Source organism: Papio anubis, chromosome 6 (genome assembly GCF_008728515.1).
Source record: "Papio anubis isolate 15944 chromosome 6, Panubis1.0, whole genome shotgun sequence".
NCBI lineage: Eukaryota > Metazoa > Chordata > Mammalia > Primates > Cercopithecidae > Papio > Papio anubis.
In genome coordinates this window covers 76216842-76240939 of record NC_044981.1, presented here as the reverse complement: position 1 = coordinate 76240939, position 24098 = coordinate 76216842, and positions in this window count along the sequence as shown.

The window sequence follows — 24098 nt, the reverse complement described above, 5'->3', positions numbered from 1 at the left end:
GCACTTTGGTAGGCCAAGTCAGGCAGCAGGAGTGTAAGACTAGCCTGGCAAACATGGTAAAACCTTGTCTCTACTAAAAACACAGAAATTAGCCAGGCATGGTGGCACATGCCTGTAAGCCCATCTACTTGGGATGTAGAGACAGGAGAATTGGTTAAACCCAGGAGGCAGAGGTTCCAGTGAGCCAAGATCATGCCAGTACACTCTAGCTGGAGTGACAGAGTGAGACTCTATCTCGAAAATGGGAAGGGGAAGAGGAAGGGGTAGGGGAATAGGAAGGGGAAGGGGAGGCTCAGTCCAACGCAGTGATGTGATGCTTGGGTTGAGCATAGAAGTATCAATTTTTATTTTACTCTTGATCATAATTCTTGTTCTCTGCCATCCCTCCATCACTTCTTCCTGAAAGACACCTCTTCTTTTCCTTATTGGATAGAGAGGTCACTCTAAGGCCAAACTGGACACCATGCTGCCTCTGTTAATCCCATTTGCTCTCCCAATTAACATAATCCAGTGTGGGTGGTAACAAAATGCTACAATTAATATTTCAAAAATTATAGCATTAGGAAATAATCTTTATGGTTGCTGAATCTGTCATCAGCATACCCAGGATAGAGTTCCACCATATGACACATCAAGACATCTCATGGCCATCTCCCAGACCTCCTAATTAACCATAGTGATCCATTAACACCCATACCCCTAACTTGTTAGATGGAACTCTACTTTACTTAATAAATCCTACCTAACTGCCTCTGCCACTGTTATCTGGACCTGGAAAATTGGTACCTATACCTCTAATGCCTCAATGGCAGTATTTTTCGTACCATGGTTGTGATAATGACACAAAAGCAAACATTTCCCTGTGATCCAACCCTAGTTGCCAAGTTCCCAAGGCAGCATTGAGGGAACCATACATGGTGCCTCCTTCAGGGCCAATATATGCAAAGGAGAAACAACTTCCTGATCTGCGAAGGTGGAAGTACCACTCTGTTCCACAAAATAAGAGCTGTTTGATCATTCCCACTGGAGTTTCAAAAAAAAATATTTCTATAAACAAAACTTGGCAGCAGAGGACAGACGTTACACCCCATAGGGCCTCAATTGGTGCCCTAACTGGGCTAATTTTTGCCTATGGCCATGACTGGGAAAAAATTCCACCTTGTAACCATTCCTGACTGCCCGGGGAGCCATCTATTATTTCAGGAGTAGCTTTCAGAACATGGGTGAATATATATTGGCCACCATTGCCCTACAGAGACCACCATCTATAACTCTAATGAGGCCAAGGGGTACCAAAATAAATGAGCAATAGAACTAATTTGAGAAGGAATTGGGGCAACAATAAGTCTAGCAGTGCCATGAGTCATTAATGGGAATTCAAGAGTCTCTAGACTCTCTAACAAGTGTAGTCCTTGACAACAGACTAGAATTGAATTTTGTATTAGCTGAACAAGGTGGGAATGATGCAGTTATTAACAAGACTTGCTGCTGAACAAGTTGAGATTAACTTCCAAAAAATATCTAGTTGAGATTAACTTTCAAAAAATATCTAAACAAACTATGTAGTTACATAGATATAGCCAGGATATTGGCCACATCTATAAATGGTTGACTATAAAACATGCCCTCCCAAGTCTCACCAGTTTTCCATGTTTCCTAGGACCTTTGATAACTGTGTTGTTACAATTGATTTTGCCTCTTGCTCATTTAACCTCCTTGTAAAGTTTATGTCTTGTAGATTACAACAATCCCATGTAAAAATGATGCTGGCACAAGGCTTCCAACCCATCCCATTTTCTGACCCGGAGGATAAAAGCATCATGTCTTTGAGCCCTTTAGATCAGGTATCTAGAGATTTTTACTCTTCCAGTGCTAGGCAGGGCCAATGCCCATAAAATCAGCAGGGAAAACTTACCAAAAAAAAAAAAAAAAAAAAAAAAAAAAGACCTCTACCCTTCTGTAGCCCCCTTAAGATTAAAGAGAAGTATATAATCTCTGAGCAGGGGAACAAGGTATGACACTGGCAAAACTTATTTCCTGATCCTGACAAGATGAAGTAAAGAAACCAGCCAGAATCAGCAAATGGCAGCGAAGGCACCCTCTAATTGCCCTCGCTGCTCATCAGCTTAAGACATTCCCACCAATGCATAACAGTTTATGAATGCCATAGCACACTCTGAATTTACTGCCCCTTTTCTAGTGCTTTCTGATTAATCTACCCTTTAATTTGCATGTCATTTAAAAATGGGTATAAATACAGATAGCCTACAGCCCACAGCGGTTATGAGAATGAATCCAGAGACATCATTTCCTTTTACTCTTTCTGTGGAATACAAAAGAAAATGAGCTGGCAACATATGTATTGAGTAGCTACAATTTAAGGATTAGCTGCTACTCTAGGCACATTGACTATGAGTTAGCCCTGTTTCACCAGGAGAAGCCACTTTGCTGTACACTGCCCCTTCATTAAAACTGCTTTCTCTTACTGCTGGCTTGCACTTGAATTCTTTTCTGAGCAAAGCCAAGAACTTTCCGTGTCTGAGCCCAAATTTGGGGGCTCACCTGCCTTACATCACCAGGATATTGCTCTGCTGCTCTGCTTAAAATTTCAGCTTCTATTCTCTGTGCAGCTCTCTTTTAGAGGAGCAGTTAAACAAAACAAATTATACTTTTGTATCACATGGTTTAATTGTATTGTGTATGTTTTATGTTGCTTTAGAATGTTTCCTATTGCTATTTTAAAATAATATGGGTACGGAAGGAATGATGGTAGCAACAGCACAGTCTTTGAATCTTTACAGTTCTTTCTTAAAAAGAGATGGACAACTAGGATAAAAAGAAATCATCCAAAATGTTGTTGATAAAGGATTTCCGTAAGCCTCAGAGTATGAGCACGCAAGTCGAACCCAAATGTAGCAAGAAAAACTATGGGAAAAGAAGCTGTGTGGGAACAGCACAGGAAAGGAAAAGGGGCTTCTAACAGATCTAAGATCTGGGAAACAAATTCCCAACACTCTCATTTCAATACAGAGAGGTTTCCCACTCTTAGTGGAAGAGTCAGTAGTCAGTTGGCAAGTTGGGAAAGAGCTCCAAAGGCTCTTTGTTCTCCAAAGGCAAGAACAAAGGGGATTATAGGAAAATTCGAATAAGCTGAGTATCCTGGGCTCACAGGATGGGTACAGTTAGTATGATAATAAATACTCTGAAGAGATGCTCCAGAGAATAGAACCCATTATTTGGCCTACAACTCTGGGGTAAAGAAGAGTACAATTTCACATGGGCGAAGTATCCAGAAAAAAAAAAATACATGTATTTCAAAAAGTATTGGAAAAATAGCTTTTAAGGGAGCGTATTTTTAAATATTTTCTGTAAAAGAGAGGGAGCTCTAGCATGTGTATATACCTTTATTACCAACACAAGAGCTGCCTTCTAAAGTATAAGAAAATCATCTTATATAAGTAGTATGTATATATATATAAAATAAGAATATAATTTAAATCAAACCAGCATAAAATATTGTAAGACAAAAGAATGTAATAATGGATTAAATAAAGTAGGTTCAGATAATGAAAAACAATAAGAATAATGATATTAACAAGAAACTAAAAGTTTTTAAATTTTAGACAGATCTAAATAAATGTAGACACACACTATGTTCGCAGATAGAGTCACCATAGTAAAGATCTCAGTTCTACTCCAAATGATATGCAGGTCAATACAATTTCTATCAACATTCAAGTAAGATGATTTTATATATATAAACAAGATATTCTGTAATTTATGTGGGAAGGCAAATTAGCTAGAATAGTTAAATAATTTTGAAAAGCCATTATATAGCCTCAGTACTCAAAACTGTATGATATCAATAGAGGGACAGAGATACTGATCAATGAAAAATCATAGAAGTACACAAATATGCCTATTATTGACAAAGGTACAAAACAATAGCCTTTTCATTAAATAGTATAGGAGTAATTGAACACAAGTAGAAAAACAAAGTATGTTGACCTAAATTCCATACCTTATATAAAATTTAACTAAAAATGGATCTTGGACTTAAAAGTAAAATTAAAAGCTACAAGACTTTTGGAAAAAGTTCTGATGAGTTTTTAGAAATAGGCTTTCATTGTTAAAAGTAAAGATATTCAAACTATATGGATGAGCTAACAAATTTCAGAGATACTCTCAACAGTATGCTGGAGCTGATTCATGCCAGCTCCCATGAAGAGACTGTAAAAATTTCATAAATTTTATGAGTCAGTAGTTAAGCACAGCCAGAAATAAAATGCAAATTATAGAAACTTATAGTTAAATACATCATATTAAAAATAAAAGTAATAAATACTCAAATCTCATTACTTCTTAGGTATTTTATGCCTTTTATTAAACATGTTAATATAATTTTATTAAAATATATTAATATGTTACTATAATGTTATTATATTTTTATGCTTTTCATAATGAATAATAGCCACATCTACGGTGGCTATATGGTAGAGATCCTATACAATGGTATGCTACTACACATCTTTTCCCAAGTCTTTGTTCAGTGAAATCATGTTAATAGCTTGATAGCAGTCATGGTGGGTGAATGTTTTAAGCTATAAGGATAAGCAAACACTACAAATCAGAACTTTCTATTTCTGGAGAGCTAGTTGTTAACATTTACCTACAAATCACTGGATAATACTCCCCACACTTTCCTACAAATAGTACAGGAATCTAGTGAGACCTGTAGCTTATATTCACTAATCAATTCCTTAAGTATGCTTTTTCCAGCCACTGGTTCCTAATGTGCAGAGTCCTGACTCTGGACTACCTAAAGTAACAGAAATAGAACTTTACTGAGCTTGATTCATAAATTGTGTAAACTGGCTTGTGCCTATTTGCAAATGAACTAACAATTAAAATATGTCTTTATAATTTGTTAGAAATGAATTTAAAAATAATTTGTTCCTATTGTAGATAAATAGAGTACACAGGGAAAATCTATAGCAGAAAATCTAAATTCGATCTATCATCTCCTCTACTAAAGAGAACTATTTTTTAAACCATTTTGGTATTATTTATCTATAGGCTTATTATAATTGTCAATATTGTATATTAGCAATGTGCCTACAGCATTAGTACATATTTTCCACATACTATCTTAGTGAATCATTAATTACAGCAGTCCTATGAGGTATGTTCTCTTTACCATTAAATAAATATGGTTAAAATGCAGAGAGATTAAGTAATTTATCCAAATGCATCAAGGTACTAAATGCTTGGTGCTGAATTTTAAGCCCAGGCAATCTGGTTTTTAAGACCCCTCCCCATTTTTTTTCTAATTTTCTAACATGTTCTTTTTTTTTTTTTTGGGAGACGGAGTCTCGCTCTACCGCCCAGGCTGGAGTGCAGTGGCGCCATCTCAGCTCACTGCAAGCTCCGCCTCCCAGGTTCACGCCATTCTCCTGCCTCAACCTCCCAGGTAGCTGGGACTACAGGCGCCCGCCACTACGCCCGGCTAATTTTTTTGTATTTTTAGTAGAGACGGGGTTTCACTGTGTTAGCCAGGATGGTCTCGATCTCCTGACCTTGTGATCCACCCGCCTCTGACTCCCAAAGTGCTGGGATTACAGGTGTGAGCCACTGCGCCCGGCCCACCTGTTCTATTTTTTTAAAAAAGATCGTAGTCTCTCATTTTTGTCATTTTTTTTAAACTTTAAGTTCTGGGGTACATGCACCAGATGTGCAGGTTTGTTACATAGGTAAATGCATACCATGGTGTTTTGTTGTACCTATCAACCCATCACCTAGGTGTTGAAAGCAGCATGCATTAGGTATTTTCTCCTAATGCTCTCCCTGCCCCCCATCCCACCCCGTGGCAGGCCCCAGTGTGTGTTTTTCTCCTTCCTGTTTCCATGTGTTCTCACTGTTCAGCTCCCACTTATAAGTGGGGACATAAGGTGTTTGGTTTTCTGTTCCTGCATTAGTTTGCTGAGTATAATGCCTTCCAGCTCCATCCATGTCCCTGCAAAGGACATGATCTCTTTCATTTTTATGGTTGTGTTGTATTCCATGATGCATATGTGCCACATTTTCTTTATCCAGTCTATCACAGATGGGCATTTGGGTTGATTCCATGTCTTTACCATTGTGAATAGTGCTGCAATGAATATATGCATGCCTGTATCTTTATGCAAAAGTCACAGGCATTCCTATACACCAACAGCAGGCAAGCAGAGAGCCAAGTAATAATTAATTCCCATTCACAATTGCTACAAAGAGAATAACATACCTAGGAATACACCTAACAAGAGAAGTGGAGGACTTCTTCAAGGAGAACTGCAAACCACTATTCAAGGAAATGAGAGGACACAAACAAATGGAAAAGCATTCCATGCTCATGGATAAGAAGAATCAATATTGTGAAAATGGCCATACTGGCCAAAATAATTTATAGATTCAATGCTGTTCCCATTTAATTACCACTGATGTTCTTCATAGAATTAGAAAAAACCTATTTTAAAATTCGTGTGGAATCCAAAAAGAGATGGTATAGTCAAGACAATCCTAAGCAAAAAGAACAAAGCTGGAACATCATGCTACATGACTTCAAACTAGACCACAAGGCTACAATAACCAAAATGACATGGTACTTGTACAAAAACAGACACATAGTCCAGTGGAACAGAATAGAGAACTCAGAAATAAGACTGCACATCTACAACCAACTGATCTTCAACAAACATGACAAAAACAAGCAATGGGGAAAGGATTCCCTATTTATTAAATGATGCTGGGAGAACTGGCAAGCCATATGCAGGAAATTGAAACTGGACCCCTTCCTTATACCTTATACAAAAATTAATTTAAGCTAAATTAAAGACTTAAATGTAAAACCCCAAACTATAAAAACCCTTGAAGAAAATCTAGGCAATACCATTCAGGACACAGGCATGGGCTAAGATTTTAAGATGAAATCCCCAAAAGCAATCACAATAAAAGCAAATATTGATAAGATATAATTAAATGAAAGAGCTTCTGCACAGCAAAAGAAACTATCATCAGAGTAAATAGACAATCTACAGAATGGGGGAAAATGTTTGGGATTTATCCACCTGAAAAATTCTAATATCAAGAATCTACAAGGAACTTAAGCAAATTTATAAAATAAAAAACCATTAAAAATTGGGCAAAGGACATGAATAGTATCTTTTAAATATTCTTGCAAAAATTTATTTTGAAAAGCATCATGACACTTCATAAGACAGATGTGTCATAATTTATATATATGTTTTGAAAAATCTTATAGATTCTTAATTCCTGAGAGGTCCCCATTCAATATCAGAATTTCAATATCAAAGAACTATACTAGGTGGTAGTTTATAAAAAGATATGTACTAGTAATTATTATAACCAATAGTTACACATTACTGTATGGATCACAACAAATACTCTGATATTTGGCCCTTAGAAACCATACAATGACATGTCTATGATTTTACTAGTAGGTCTTAAAAGACTCAGAAAATAAATCTACGTCTCTTGACTCAAATTCCTCTGCTCTTTGTACTTTACTTTCCTCCTTACCTTGTTCAGTGAATAAGAGTCACAAATTTCAAAGGAAATGGGGTTCATCATCATCTGAGAATAACAGAAGAGGATTCATCGAAGTGGCTACATTTTAACTCAATCTTGACACATAAACATAATAGATGAAAATCAGAGATAATACTTTTGGCATAAGAAGAACAGCATCATCCAATATTTAAAGGGAAAAAAAGTACAAGAGAGAACTAGGAAATATCAACTCAACAAGGACAACCCTTTTCCTGGAATAAGAGAGATAAGATTAATATCAATTCATTGAAAGACTATAAAGACTAAGAAGTACAGAATTTATTAGGTAGGCAATAGAGAATTAAAGCAGTTGACTCTAAAAATAATATGCTGCCAATAATGTACAGGGATATTAAGGGCAATAGCAGCGTTCAGGACAGAGAGGAGGGCATAGTGAAATATTGTTATAGTTTAAGTGGACATAAGGTAGACCTTTGCTAGAGTCACAGTAGAGTGAAAGAGAAAGAAGGGGTGCATTGATTTATTAGAAAAACAGATAATAGTTACTTTTACCTACTTACTGAACAACAATTACTATTTTACAGGCACTGCATTAGACACATTACATATGTTAAATTATTAATATTTTAAATTATTTTATAAGCTATTATTATGTTTTTTAACTAATTATGTGGTTGCTATTAGTGCCCAATTTAAGAGATAAGGAAACTAAGACTTGTCTGTTGAATAATTTAATCAAGGACAAACAGAAAATAAATGCAGAACCAAAATAAAATGAGCTATAGTGGTTCATACCATATGGTACAAGAAACAGAGAAGAATAAATAATTGCTCAAAATTCAACCCCTATGGTCTTCTTTAAAAGTAACAGTGTATTGGCTGGGGTAATGGTTCATGCCTATAATCCCAGAACTTTGGGAGGCAGGGGGAGGTGAATCACTTGAGCCAGGAGTTCAAGATCAGCCTGGCCAACAGGGTGAAACACCGTCTCTAACAAAAGCACAAAAATTAGCCTGGTGTGTTGGAGCACACCTGTAGTCCCAGCTACTTGGGAAACTGAGGCACAAGAATTTTTTGAATCCGCTTGAACCTGGAAGGTGGAGGTTGCAGTGAGCTGAGATTGTGCCACTGCACTTCAGCCTGGGTGACAGAGACCCTGTCTCAAAATAATAATAATAGTAAATAATTAAAAAGAACTACAGTATATTCCAGGCTTAAGAACTTGATAATTATCTCAACCTCTTACTAGTTGTATTACTTTGGAAAACTTGTTTAACTTCTCTGAGTTTCAGATATGTCATTTGTGGAAAAAAAAAATAATAAGAAATCAACCATTTTTATAAAAATTAAATGAGGAAATGTTCAATAACCTTCACAGTACCTACTACTAGCTAAGGCTCAGTACTGGAAAGTTATAATAATTTTTCCAAGTTGGAGGTATTGATATTAAATCCTATTTTTTTTTTTTTTTTACCTTGCAAAAACATGTAACTATGTGCTGGAACACATAAGTAGGAATGTCTGCAAAGTTATTGGGAATGTGGGCCTGTGTATCAGGAAAAAGATTAGTACTGAAATGATAAACCATAATGAAGTGACAAACCAGACAGTTCAAAATGTATGTAAGAACAACATCTTATACAAAGTGACTGTAAGAGATCATTAGAGAGTCAAAGCAGAATTAGAGCATATCTGTATTCATTGAACAGGATAAAGAGACTATAAAAAGAAAAAAAAGCATAATTTTAAGAAAGCAAAAGAAGAGTTATGTATTCTCAAGTATGTTCTATACCTTTCTTATTGTGCTTATTTATTTTTAGCAGCTTTCTAAAGGTGTAATTTGCATATTCTAATTCATCCATTTTTAAATACACAGTTCAGTGAATTTTGACACATGTATATAAGCATATCCCCACCATGAAAATCAACTCATAGAACATTTCCATCTCCCAAATGTTTCATGTCTCTTTGTACTCCTAGCCCTAGGCAACCAATGATCTGCTTCCAGTAAATATAATTTTGCCTTCTAGAATTTTATAAAAATAGAAATACTTGTTTGATTTATTTCATTAAAAATGAGTTTTTGAAATTTATCTATATTATTACACATAAAAGTAGTTTGTTCTCTTGTATTGTTAGATAGCATTTAATAGAGTAGAATTTAGTTAAATAAATATGCCTCAATTTGTTTATCCATTCACCGGTTAATGACCATTTTTTTCTAGATTTTGACAATTATTAGTTATACTGCTACACACATTCATGTGTAAGCCTTCATCAACACATTTCATTCTGTCTTATATAAAAACCTAATAGTGAAATTACTGGCTCATATGCTTGTCATATATTTAACTACCTAAAAAACTGCTTAACTTTTTTCCAGTGTTGCTGTTTTGACTTTGAATTTTTACCAGTAATATTTAAGAGGTCTGTTTGCTCTACATCTATGGCAAAAATTTATTGTTAATCTTATTCATTTTTAGTCATTCTATGTTTTTGTGTAGTAGTATTCACTAGAGGTTTTATTTTTAATTTCCTGTTGATTAGTTGTGCATTGGGCATGTGAATAGCTTCTTCTGTTAAGTGTCTATTCAAATCTTATGATAGACACTTCTAATAATTGTTTTGTAAAAATTAGCTAAATACTTATCTTCATTCAAAATATTTTCCTGACGTTGGTGGGTTGCTCTTTATTTTTAACCATTTTAACTTTCAAAGGGTAACAGTTTTTAATTTTGTTGTGGTCCAAGTTATCATTTTTTAATATGTTATCTTTGTGTTATACTTTATAAAGTTTGCCTACATCAAAGTAAAATATTTTCTCCTATGTTTTCTTTAAACATTTGTATGATTTTATCTCTTTGTGGTAAATCCTTATTTCATTATTTCTTAGTTTTCATTTCGATTACAGGTTTAACTTTCTTATATTAGAAGTAGGGTTCAGTCACTCTCAACATAGTTTTCAGGTATACACCCCACCCAGATGAATAAATCTGGTTGCCAGAGTTAGGAACTTAGAGACATCTCTCCCAGTTGGCAGACTGGGCTCCCTGTTTTGCTGCAGCTTCATTTAAAAGGACCATTCAGGCATTTGCCTACATATACATAATTTACAGTTATCCATATATGTGTATATGTGTGTGTGTGTATATATATATATATATGAAATAAGAAACTTAAATTCAAGAGAACACTGAGAAAGAATTCAGACTCCTATCAGATATATGCATCAAAGAGATTGGAATTTTTATATATATATGTGTGTGTGTGTATATATATATGTATTTTGCTAGTTGCCAAATGTACTCTCTCGCTTATTCTCTCACTCACTCTCTCTCTCGCTCTCTTTCTCACTCTCTCTTCTCACTCTCATCTCTGTCTGCCTAACTCTTCATACATGCATTACATGGCATAGGACTCAACTTTCCCTGCTCAGGATCTGTAAGTAAAATATTTTAAACTTATTTTCTGTGATGGTGGTGCATTGAATGTGTGCCTTCCATCAAAAGCACTAGGGTCTGCCCCAGGCCAGGTTTTCCCTCAGATGCTGGGGAACACAAAGTCAGCCTACCAGTGCTGGAGTGATTGTCAGGTGTGCATAAACTGGACACAAGTCAGACAGCATCCATAAGCGTATCTGCCAGTATAAATGATTTTCCTGTGTGATGTACTCCCTGGTCATGGGTTGGACAGCAAGTCATGAGGTCATCTGCCAGGTAAAAACATCCAGCTCTCCATTTCCCCTTAGGGCAGATTGCTAACAGTTCTGGTATGGTATTAGAACCCCAATTTATCTGGGCACTCCCAAAACATTGTTTAGATATAAGATTGCTTTTGAGTTTATTTTTACAGTGTTAAATAAGAGTTGAAGTAATTTGTTTTCCACAAAGATTCATTGTTTCCGGCACCTTTTCCTGAAAATATTATTCTTGCCCTGTCACATTACCTAGTCTATCAATTCGATTGATTTCCTGCTCTGTATTTCTATCCTTAAAATCAATACCTAGTTCTCAAGTACCATATGGTAAGTCTTGAAGTGTGGTATTGTAAAGCCAACTTTACTCTTTTTTTAAAGTTCTTTTAGCTTTTTCTGATTCTTTGAATTTACATATAGCATCTTAAATAAGCCTGCCATTTCTACATAACATCCTGGGGAAATTAGGTTAAGATTGAATTGAGGAGGCAGAGCAAGAGGGTTGAATAGAAGGCTGCACTGATAGTCCTCCCCAGCAAGGATACCAATTTAACAACTGTCTACACAAAAAACAAACAAAAACCCTTCATAGCAATTAAAAATCAGGTAAGCACAAAGAGTATCCGTTTTTAACTTCACATCCCTAAAAGAGGTACTGAAGAGATGGAAAAAAAACAGTCTTGATGGCGGATGCCACTCCTTCCCTCCCAAGGCCCCCACAACCTGCAGCACATGTGTGGTTCAGAGAGCATCTCTGGGCATTGGGAGGAGAGCACAGCAATTGTGAGGTTTTGAAATCAGTGCTGTCCTGTTACAGCAGAAAGGAAAACTAGACCAAAGTCACCTGACGCCCACGGAGGGAGCATTTAAACCAGTCCTAGCCAGAGGTGAATCGCCAATCCCAATGGTTGTAACTTGAATTCCCACAAACCTAGCCACCAAGAGTTACAATGCTCTGTGTCTCTAAGTAAAGTTAAAAGGCAGTCTAGGTCATAAGGACTCTTTGGTGAGTCGCAGTGCTGAACTGGGCTCAGAGACATTGGGTTTGGGGGAGGGGGAGTAGGGATATGACCTGGTGAGACACCAGCTGGGGCAGCTAAAGGAGTGCTGGCATTACTCCTCTCCTAACCCCAAGCTGTACAGCTCATGACTCCAAAAGGGACTCCTTCCATCTGTTTAAGGAGACGAGAGGGAAGAGTGGGGAGGACCTTGTCTTGCATCTTGGATACAAGCTCAACCACACAGGATAGGGCACTAGTCAGAGTCATGAGGCCCCTTTACTAAGCCCCAGCTTCCAGATGACATTTCTAGATATACACTGGACCAAAAAGGAACGCGCTGCCTTGAAGTAAATGACCCAGTCCTGGTAGCATTCATCACCTGCCAAGTGAAGAGCCCTCAGCCCCTGAATAACCAGCAGCAATACTCAGGTACTACATCAAGGGCCTTGGATGAGCCTCTGAGATTTGCTAGCTTCAGGTGAGACACAGCACATTAGCAGCTGTGTTACAAGGAGAAACTCCTTCTGCTTGAGAGAAGCAGAAGGAAGAGTAAAAGGGACTTTGTCTTGCATATTAGGTACCAGAACAGTCACAGGGAATTAGAACACCTTTGGGCTCTTGGAGTACTCGACTCCAGGAGTTGACTCTTGAAGGGCAATTTCGGACATGCCCTGGGCCAGAGGGGAGCCTAGTGCCCTGAAGCTTGAGTCCTAGGCCAGACAGCATTCACCACAAGCTGACTTAAGAAACCGTGGGCCTTAAGAGAACATTGGCAGTAGTCTGGCAGTACTCCTCATAGTATGTGGTGGCAGTTGCTATGGGGTGAGGTGCCTCTGCCTTTGGAAAGAAGAGGGAATAAAGAGAGGAACTGCTTCTTGAGGGTTGAGTGCCAGCTCAGCCACAATGCAATAGAATACTAGGAAGATTACCAAGGTTTTTGAGCCTAGTCCCTGACTCCCAGATGGCACCTCTAGACCCACTAAGGGCCTGAGAGAACTCACTGCCCTGAAGAGAAGGACACTGGCCTAGTTGTCTTTGCCACCTGCTGGTTGTAGAGCTCCAAGGCCTTGAGAGAACATAGACAATAGCCAGGGAGTTGTTATAGTAGGCCTTGGGTGAGACCCAGTGCTGTCTGGCTTCAGGCCTAACCCAGCACAGTCATAGTGGTGATGGCCACAAGGGAGCTTGTGTCATTCCGTCCCCAGCTTTAGGTGGTTCAGAATAGAGACAGAGACTCCATTTGTTTAAGAGAAAATAAGGGAAGAGAACAAGAGTCACTGCCTGGTAATCCAGAGAATTCTACCAGACTCTTATAAGTCTCCAAGAACCACAGTGTTACTGGGCTTGATGTGCACCCTCAAATAGATGTAGCTTAGATCACAAAACCCATGTCCCTTTTCAATATCTATAAAGCTTTCCCCAGTAGGACAGGTACAAAGTTCAGACAATAAGGACTAAATAAATACATAACTCTTCAATGTCTGGACACTGAAGAACATCCACTGGCATCAACATGACCTCAGCAAATGAACTAAGCAAAGCTCCAGGGATCAATCCTGGAGAAACAGAGATATGTGACCTTTCAGACAGAGAATTCAAAATAACTGCTTTTTCCAAAATAGCAAACTTAAATTCAAGAGAACACTGAGAAAGAATTCAGACTCCTGTCAGATAAATGTATCAAAAAGATTGGAATAATTAAAAAGAATCAAGCAAAAATTCTGAAGCTACAAAATTCAATTGGCATACTGAAGAAAGCATCAGAGTCCTTTAAAAGGATAACTGATCAAGCAGAAGAGAGAATTAGTGACAGGCTATTTGGAAATACACAAAAGAGACAAAGATTAAAAAAAAAAAAATGAAGCAAGCCTACAGGATGTAGAAAATAACCACAAAAAGTCAAATTTAAGAGTTATTGGCCTTGAAAAGGATGTAGAGAAAGTAACAGAGGTAGAAAGTTTATTAAAAGGGATAACAGAAAACTTCTTAAACCTAGATAAAAATATTAATATCTAAGTACAAGAAGGTTATAGAACACCAAACACATCTAATCCAAAGAAGGCTACATCAAGGCATTTAATAATAAAACTCCTGAAGAGAAAAGATAAAGAATTCTAAAAGCAAGATAAAGGAACAATAACATATAATGAAAATTTAATTCCACTAAAACTTGGCAGCAGACTTTTCAGTGGAAAACTTACAGGCCAGGAGAGAGTGACATGACACATTTAAAATGGGGAGGGGAAAAAAAAATACTTTTACCCTAGAGTAGTATATCTGGCAAACATGTTCTTCCAATGTGAAGGAGAAATAGATTTTCCCAGACCAATAAAAATAGCTAAAAATTCAATTAGTACCATTTCTTGTCCTACAAGAAATGCTGAAGATATTACTTCAATCAGAAAGAAAAGGATGTTAGTGATCAATGAGTAATCTCCTAAAGGTACAAAACCCACTGGTAATAGTAAGTGCTCAGAAAAACACAAGATATTATAACACTGTGGCTATGGTGTGTAAACCACTCATCTTAAGTAGAAGGACTAAATGATAAATCAATACAAAATAATAACTACAACCACCTTTCAAGATGTAATACAGCAAGATATAAATAGAAACAACAAAAAGTTAAAAATTAATGACACAGTTAAAGCATAGGGTTTTTATTAGTTTTTATTTTTGCTTGTTTATACAAATAATATCTAAATGGTGCTGGCAAAAATAAATAGCCTTATGTAGAAGAAGGATACTGGACCCCTATCTCTCGCCATATACAAAAATGCAATCAAAATGAATTAAATACTTAATGGGCTTGGTGTGGTGGCTCACACCTGTAATCCCAGCACTTTGAGAGGCTGAGGAGGGCGGCTCACAAAGTCAGGAGATTGAGACCATCCTGCATAATACGGTGAAACCGTGTCTCTAATAAAAAATAGAAAAAATTAGCTGGGCATGGTGGCAGGTGCCTGTTGTCCCAGCTGCTCTAGAGGCTGAGGCAGGAGAACGGCGTGAACCAGGGAGGCAGAGCTTGCAGTGAGCCAAGGTAGCACCACTGCACTCCAGCCTGGGCGACAGAGCAAGACCCCGTCTCAAAAAAAAAAAAAAAAATTAATTAAATACTTAAATCTGAAATGTCAAACTGTGAAACTACTACAATACATAGAAGGAAATTTCCAGGACATTGGTCTAGGGAAAAATTTATTCAACAATACCCCACAAGCACAGGCAACCAAAGCAAAAATGCACAAATGTGATTAAGTTAAAAAGCTTCTGCACAACAAAGAAAACAATTTAAAAAAAGTGAAGAGAAAACTAACAGAATAGGAAGAAATACTTCCAAACTACTCATCTGACAAGAGACTAATAACTAGAATATGTAAGGAGATCAAACAACTCTATAGGAAGAAATATAATCTAATAGAAAATTAGCAAAAAGAATTGAATAGATATTTCTCAAAAGAAGATATACCACTGGCAAACAGACATATGAAATGGGGCTCAACATCACTTATCATCAGAGAAATGCAAATCAAAACTACAATGAGATGTTATCTCACCCCAGTTAAAATGGCTTATATCCTAGAGACAAGTAATAACAAATACTGGTGAGATGTGGAGAAAAGGGAACCCTGATACACTCTTGTTGGGAATGTAAATTAGTACAATCACTGTGGAGAGAAGTTTGGAGGTTCCTCAGAAAACTAAAAAATGGGCTACCATATGATTCAGCAGTCCCACTGCTGGATATATACCCAAAAGAAAGGAAATCAGTATATTGTAGAGATATCTGTACTTCCATGTTTGCTGCAGCACTCTTTACAATGGTAATATTTGGAAGCAACCTATGTGTCCATCAACAGATGAATGGATAAAGAAAATGTGGCACATATAAACAATGGAGTGCTATTCAGCCATAAAATAGAATGAGATACTGTCATTTGCAACATGAGTGAACTGGAGATTATTATGTTATATAAAATAAGCCAGCCACAGATAGAGATACATTGCATCATCTCAGTTATTTGTGTGATCTAAACTCAAAACAATTGAACTCATGGAACTAAAGAGTAGAAGGATGATTACCAGAGGCTGGGAAGGGTAGACAGGGGCTGAGAGGGAGGGGAGAATGGTAAATGGTTAGAAAGAATGGTAAATGGTTAGAAAGAATGGTAAATGGCAAGAAATAATGGTAAATGGTTAGAAAGAATGAATAAGACCTACTATTTGATAGCACAACAGGGTGAGTGTAGTCAATAATAACTTAATTGGACATTTGAAAATAAGAGTGTAATTAGATTGTTTAACACAAATAATAAATGCTTGAAGGGTATGGATAACCCATTCTCCATGATATGATTATTTCATACCACTTGTCTCTATCAAAACATCTCATAAAGCCCATAAATATGTACACTTACATACCCACAAAGATAAAAAATCAAAAAGTACAAACAAAAATATAAAATGGTACCAAATGAAAAAAATTATTGAATTAAATGTATAGATCACTTTAAGCATTATTGTCACTGTAACACTTTTTCAATGCATAACATATATTGCTTCATATATTCAATTTCTCTCTAAAAGTTATTTGTCATTTTCATTGCAGAAGATTTCTAAAAGTAATTTGTGATTTTCATTGTAGAGGATTGAACGTATTTAATTAATTACTGAGTATTCTATTGTAAAAATGTTTGTTTTTTTAATTTCCTAATTGTTTATTACTGGTATATAGAAATGCAATTGATTTTGTATATTGTCCTTGTTTCTTGCAAGCGTGGTAAGTTCACTCTTTAGTTCTAGTATTCATTTTGTAGACACCTATTATGTATACTGTCATGTCATCTGTGACCAAGGATAATTTTACTTTTCTTCCTGCTTTTTATGTCTTTTATATTCTTTTCTTGCTTTATTCCACTGACTATGATTCTAGTACAACAGCTAACAGAAGTGATAACAACATAATCCATCTCATATCACTGACCTTTACCTATAAATAATTTTGTTATTAACCAGTCTAAATGGCTATAAATTTTGGTATCTGTCCTTTATCAGTTTAAGGGAGTTTTTAAAATTACTACTTTGCCGGCCATCTTTACTAACATGAATGCATGTTGAGTTTTTTAATTGAGGCAGATTTTCTCTTTTATATGTTATTAATATAGTGAAATACATGATTTGATTTTTTGATGTTAATCCAAATGTTCATTCCTAGGATAAAACACCTTTAGTGATGAGATAGCTTTCTTTTTATATACAACTAAAGTTTATTTTCAAATAGCAGGTTAAGATATGTGGACCTATATTAATGGGAGAAATTTGTGTTTAATATTGTTTGAAACAATTTTCTGGTTTAGTATCAGATAATACCAGTCTCATAAAATAAGTCAGAATGTATTATTTTCCTCTCTGCTTTCTGAAAGAGTTGTTTAGCATTGTTTACTTATTGAAAGTTAAAAAATAAAATCACCATGTATCACAACAGGGCCTAAATTTCTGTTGAAAGGATTTTAATTACAAATTCAACTTATTTAATAAATATAGGGGTATTTAGGTTTTCTATTCCTTTGAATACTGCTTTTGATAATTTAGGCTTTTAAAGGATTTACCTACTTGAACTTCTCAAATTTATTGGAATAAATTTATTTCTGGTATTCATTTATTATCTTTTTCAGGGTGAGCTCTGTAGCAATGTCCCCTTTTATTATTGACATTTAAATTGTGACTTTTCTTTTTTCTTCTTGATTAGCTAAGAGGTTTTTCCAATTTTATTACTCTTTTAAAACTCATATTTTGGTTTCAATGAATTTTCTCTATAGTTTTGTTTTCTATTTCATTGATTTCTTCTTTTATCATTTCTTAAAATTTATTTGCCTTTTAATGTAACTTATCTTGCTTTACTAGCTTTTAAGATGGAGACTTAGATCATTAGTTTTAGATCTTCCTTATTTCATATTTGCACATGAAATAAATTTTACTTTTTTATTTGACCTGCCCAAATATTTACATGTTGTGTTCTCATTTTCAATTCAAAATATTTTTCTTTCTCTTTATTTTATTTTATTTTATTTTTTTGAGACAGAGTCTTGCTCTGTGGCCCAGGCTGGAGTGCAGTGGCCGGATCTCAGCTCACTGCAAGCTCTGCTTCCCGGGTTTACGCCATTCTCCTGCCTCAGTCTCCCGAGTAGCTGGGACTACAGGCACCTGCCACCGCGCCTGGTTAGTTTTTTGTATTTTTTAGTAGAGACGGGGTTTCACCGTGTTAGCCAGGATAGTCTCGATCTCCTGATCTCGTGATCCGCCCGTCTCGGCCTCCCAAAGTGCCGGGATTACAGGCTTGAGCCACCGCACCCGGCCATTTTTCTTAATTTCAATTAGAAATAATTGCAACTTTTGGACTGCTGGATCATTTAAACGTATGTTATTTAAATTCAGTCATTTTCAATTGTCCAGATATCACTTTTGAAGTTTGTTTCTAATTAATTTTTGTCAGATTTGTATAATTTTATTTTTTATACACTTATCAAAATATAGCACTTCCCATGACACATTTTGATGTAGGTTCTATGTACACTGGCAAAGAATGTATATTCTTCTTCTCTTGAGTGGAGTATTTTATAAATGTCAGTAAAAGTAAGCTAATTTATAAAGTTGTTAATATGTTTTCTGATTTTTCATCTACTTTTTCTATCAATTTCTGAGTGAGAAGTATTATAATCTTCAACTATAACTGATACATTGTCTATTTTCCTTTCAATCTGTCAGTTCTTGCTTTTATATTTTGGAGATATTTTAGTAGATAAGTATACAGTTTTTATTGCTATTTTTGTTGCATTGATGATGTTATTATGAAATCTCCCTTTCATCTCTAGTAATACTTCCTATATTACTAAAATTATGTTTTATTTGTTATTGATATAGTCAACCAGCTCAATGATACTTATTGGTTAATAGTATGTATCTGTGTGTTTTTATTTAAAGTCTATCTCTTTTAGACAATTACCTAAGTGGCCCTTTCTTATTAATTATGGTAATCTCTGCCTGTTAATAAGAAAGTTTAGTCCATTAATATTTAATGTAATGATATATGGTTGGATTTAGGTCTGCCTTTTTTTCAGTTCCATTTGTCTAATGTGGGTTTTTTCTATATTTTATGTCTTTTGAGTTAAGAAGATTTTTAGTATAATGTTTTAAACTTGTGACTTTCAACTATACACTTTCACGTTATTTAGCAGTTGCTTTAAAAATTACAGCGTTCATATTAAATTTATTACAGTTCTCTTTAATATGTTATTATTTCTGATAAAACAGAAAACTTATGACAGTATTATTTCATTTATACCTCCTTATCCTTTACACTATTGTTATTGTATATCTACATACGTTAAAACACTAAGGAAATAGTGTTAGATTTCTTTTGATTAGTTGTATTCATCATAAAGAAATTAAGAGAAAAAATTACACCTATGTATGTATATTTTATATATTGCATATATCTCTATATGCACATATGCTATATGAGTGTAGTCTTTTATATTTACCCATATCTTTATTATTTCTAGTGTTCTTCATTCTTTCCTGCATAATCCAGGTTGCCCACTGGTACCATTTCTCTTCAGACTGATTTACTTTAGTGTTTTTTGAAGTGCAGTTCTGCTAACAACAAATTCTTTCTGCTTTTAACATAAAAATGATTTTATTAAGCATTCATATTTAAGAGTTAGCCTGACTGATTATAAAATCCTGCATTAAAAGTTTTTTTTGTAGTACTTCGAATATACTATTTAAATAGGTTCTGGCATCCATTATTTCTAATGAGAAAACAGCCATTAGTTGTTGTTGTTTCTATATGTAATATGTAATATATCATTTTCTCTAGCTGTATTTAAAATTTTCTGATTTGACTTTTATCTGTTGAATTATAATGTACTTAAGTAAGTACAATTTTCCTTACATTTATGCTATTATATGTTCACTGAATTTTAGAAGTTTTAGTCATTTATTCTTCAAAAAATTGTTCCTTTTTCTGTTCTGCTCCTGTTGGAACTTTAATTGCAAATATATTGTCCCATTTGATAAGGTCTTTATGGTTTTTTTAAAAAAAAAAACTTTTTTTCACTCTTCATTCAGATTGTATAATATCTATTAATTTAATTTAAAAATGTACTGATTATTTACATGCCATCTAAAATGCTCTTTTAATAACATATAGAACATTTTCCTTTCAGTTAATTCAATTTTTAAATTATTATTTGAATTACTTTATTTTTATAATTTCTCATTTCCAGGTGAGATTCCCTCACTGTTTTATTGGTAATACCAAATTAACATTTAATTTTGTATACATAGTTTAATCCCTTGAGAAAATTTAAAGTAGTTGCTGTGACATTTTTAGCTGCTAAATCTCACAGCTGCATCCATTTGGTGTTAATTTCTAATGCCTGCTGCTTTGCTGAGTGTGATTCACACATTAATATTCCTTAGGTTATCGTGAATGGTGTTTTAAAGACTTTGAGATCTGGCTTTTTTGGTTTGTTTCTACTAGGATTATTGCCCTAATCTTGGTATAGTAGCCACTTAATTCACCAAGGCACAAATTGGAAAATCTTTCTCCTACATGGTGGGTATCTGCTGATGTTTCCGCTCAGTTTTTTCCTGCTCCTAGCTCTTATTCTTTAGTTTGAACCGTTGAAAGTCTTCCCTGAGGCTGTGTAGCTTAGTAGTCATTCATGAGCAGAGTTTATATTCAGATTTTGAGGTTCACCTTCTGCGAGGTTCTTTGGCTTCTTCAGGTTTGCCTGAAATCTCATTATGTGCCCCCACATTCTACCCTCAAGCTTTCCATGTTGTGTCCAGGTTTGGAATCACATTAAAAGCACAGCAAACATGCAAATCCCACAAGATAAGGTCTACTTTTTTTTCCAAAGTTAGATCCTCTAATTTTTGTCTACTTTTGCACCGGGTTCTTGGGAGTCTCCTATATGTTTTCTAACTTACCTCTTTTCAGAACTCTATTGTATGCATCTTGAACCAGTGAGGTTGAATATTACCACTGCCTAGACTAGGAAACTTTGGGGTGAGGGAGCAGGCTCAAATAAGAAAGCCACAAAGTTAGTTCTTCAAGGTAGCAGTTGCTCAAGAGTAAACATTTTGCAAGTTTCTAACTCTAATTTTCAAATGCTCACAAGTAATCATTTCTAAATATTTTGTTGTCGTAGTTTGTGAAATGATAAATTATTCTCTCTGATTAGAAACACTTCTTCATATAGCCATTTTTGAAAGACCCTGCTTTGTGGATTTTTGTTTTGTTTTGTTTCATTTTAAGACAGGGTCTTGCTCTTGCCAGACTGGAGTGCAGTGGCACAACCTCAGTTCACTGCAACCTCTGCCCCCCGGGTTCAAGCAATTCTCATGCCTCAGCCTCCTGAGTAGCTGAGATCACAGGTATGAGCCACTAAGACCAGCTAATTTTTGTATCTTATTAGAGACAGGGTTTCACCATGTTGACCAGGCTGGTCTTGAACTCTTGGCCTCAAGTGATCCACCTGCCTCAGCCTTCCAAAGCACTGGGATTTCAGGCATAAGCCACTGTGCCTGGTCAGTATATTTTTAATTAGACACATTTTGTATTAAGTAATCTACAAAAGTGTTTACTAACATGTTATTAGATAAGACATCATGTTTGGTAAGCTCAAATCCAGTATCAAATGAGTTACCTAAATTTAAATTCTAATTTAATAAAAGAATTATACAATAAACAATTATCAATAAGAATAGGTCTTTGAAACTATAACCTGTATAATCAAAACCATCCCCCTGACTGTGATTTTTCATAAGTGGGATAAACACATGTTGAACTAGAACAGATGTGATTCTGAAAAGGGAGTTCCTTCTTCCAAGACTTGTTTTATGATTCACAGAATAAAATACATCTTCCTGTTCTATGATTTCAAAATAATTATTAAAGATATTCATTATTCTTTCAAGAATACTAGAAATGCCTTGTAAAACATGCTAGGAAGATTAGGAAAAATAAGCATAAAACACCTCTCATATTTACCAGTGTGATTTAAATTTCATTTAATTTGTTCTATTCTTGTTTGATGTTTCTAATATTTTATTGACCTCAGATAAGATATAAACCCTAACGAAAATGTTACTATTTTAAAAAAAATAACTCCTCTCATTATTTTATGAAGTATGTTTGAACTTCAGAGATTTTTGATGATTCCAGTGCCTTATATTATGTGACACAGCTGCCTTGCCGTGGTATGTAAAATATTATCACTAATCTCTTTTTCTTATGTTTGTTTGTTAAAACTTTAATAAAGAGAAGAAAAAGTAAAGAGAGAGACTGTAATTTCAAAACTGGAGAAACCATGTCATTTAAGTCACTTTTTTGTTGTACTCTTTTTTTAAAAAAAATCAAAATAAGGCAAAAATAGAAGAAATTTGTTTCATATTTCTGTCACACACTAATGATTGTATTTTCTTCATTTGTCTTCATGCTGGATTAGAAGCACTAGCGGTTAAAGAGGTCTCTAAATTTCCTTGGATTCCTCAATGTTTATCACAATGTCTGACATACCATAAGCAATCATAGTTTCTGTGGAATTAACTAATAAATATTGAATTTCATTTTCTAAGCTCATATCCATCCTGATACTCATTTCCAGTTAAATCTAACACTTTTTTAGCCTTTTAGTGGAAGAAGGGAGGAGGTCATATTTCAGTGAGGAAACTGAAATAGGAAAAGCAATGCAGCCAGTAACTGTTATCAGTGTATAGAAACTTTTCTATTAGCCTGTTAGAGATAATCAGATTTCTGCCCACTGAAGCAAAACCATCCTCAGTAAGAAAAAGAATAGATTAAAGTTTTGTTCTGCTCTGGCTGACTTTTAGCATTCTTGTGTTTTATACAGAGCTCTGATACAGGATTAAATGATATCCAAAGAGGACTGATACCACAGTCCTTTGTCTCTCTACCAGTAATGTCTGCAGTAATCTATAACAGATGGTGCTGGAAGTCTTTAGTTTATAACATTCTCCAAAGAACTTGTGGCTGAAATCAGGGTAAACTTTAGGAACAGAATTGTAAAATTTGTGGAAAAAAAGTTAGATTGTTCTTTGTAAATTAACATTTACTTTAAATTAACACTTTTACTAAGACATTTTAAAAATCCTCCTCTGTAGTAGAGTTTCACAGAATGGTATATAAACAGAATCAAGGTAAACATTCTGGAAATAAAAATGAATAGCTATTTGTGAGCATTCCTACTGCACTATTAAAATACTTTGCAATGTATATGTGTGAAAAGTTTGTACTTAAAATTATCCAGAAATTGGTTTGCTGTATAATACAGTGTCTTAAGTAAAATCTAGTTAGGCTTTTCCCAATTTTCCATTCATATATTGTTGAAGAGTTGGGGCACTACTACTGGTATTACCCAAGATGTGTTTCCTACGTGAACATGTTGTGGCTGTGAGAAAAGAAAGTTATATTCTGATACTAATATATACTTGGCTCTGAAGTTCAGTCACTTGTGTGCCAAATTTCAATGTATCACACACTAGAAATATCAGAAGTTGATTCCAGCAGCATTGCATTAAATAAACCCTGCCAGATACTGAGAATGAAGTCATAAATTATACACAACAATGTGTACAGCAGCTGTAAAAATGATAAGACGAATCCATGAGCACCCAGGTTAGCAAAGAATTTGGCCAAGAGCTATGCATATCCTCGAACCATTAGGAAAATATTTGGTCATATTTTGTACAATTAAGCATATATATATATATAAAACCTAATGTAGTTATAAAATGTTCTTTAGAATAAA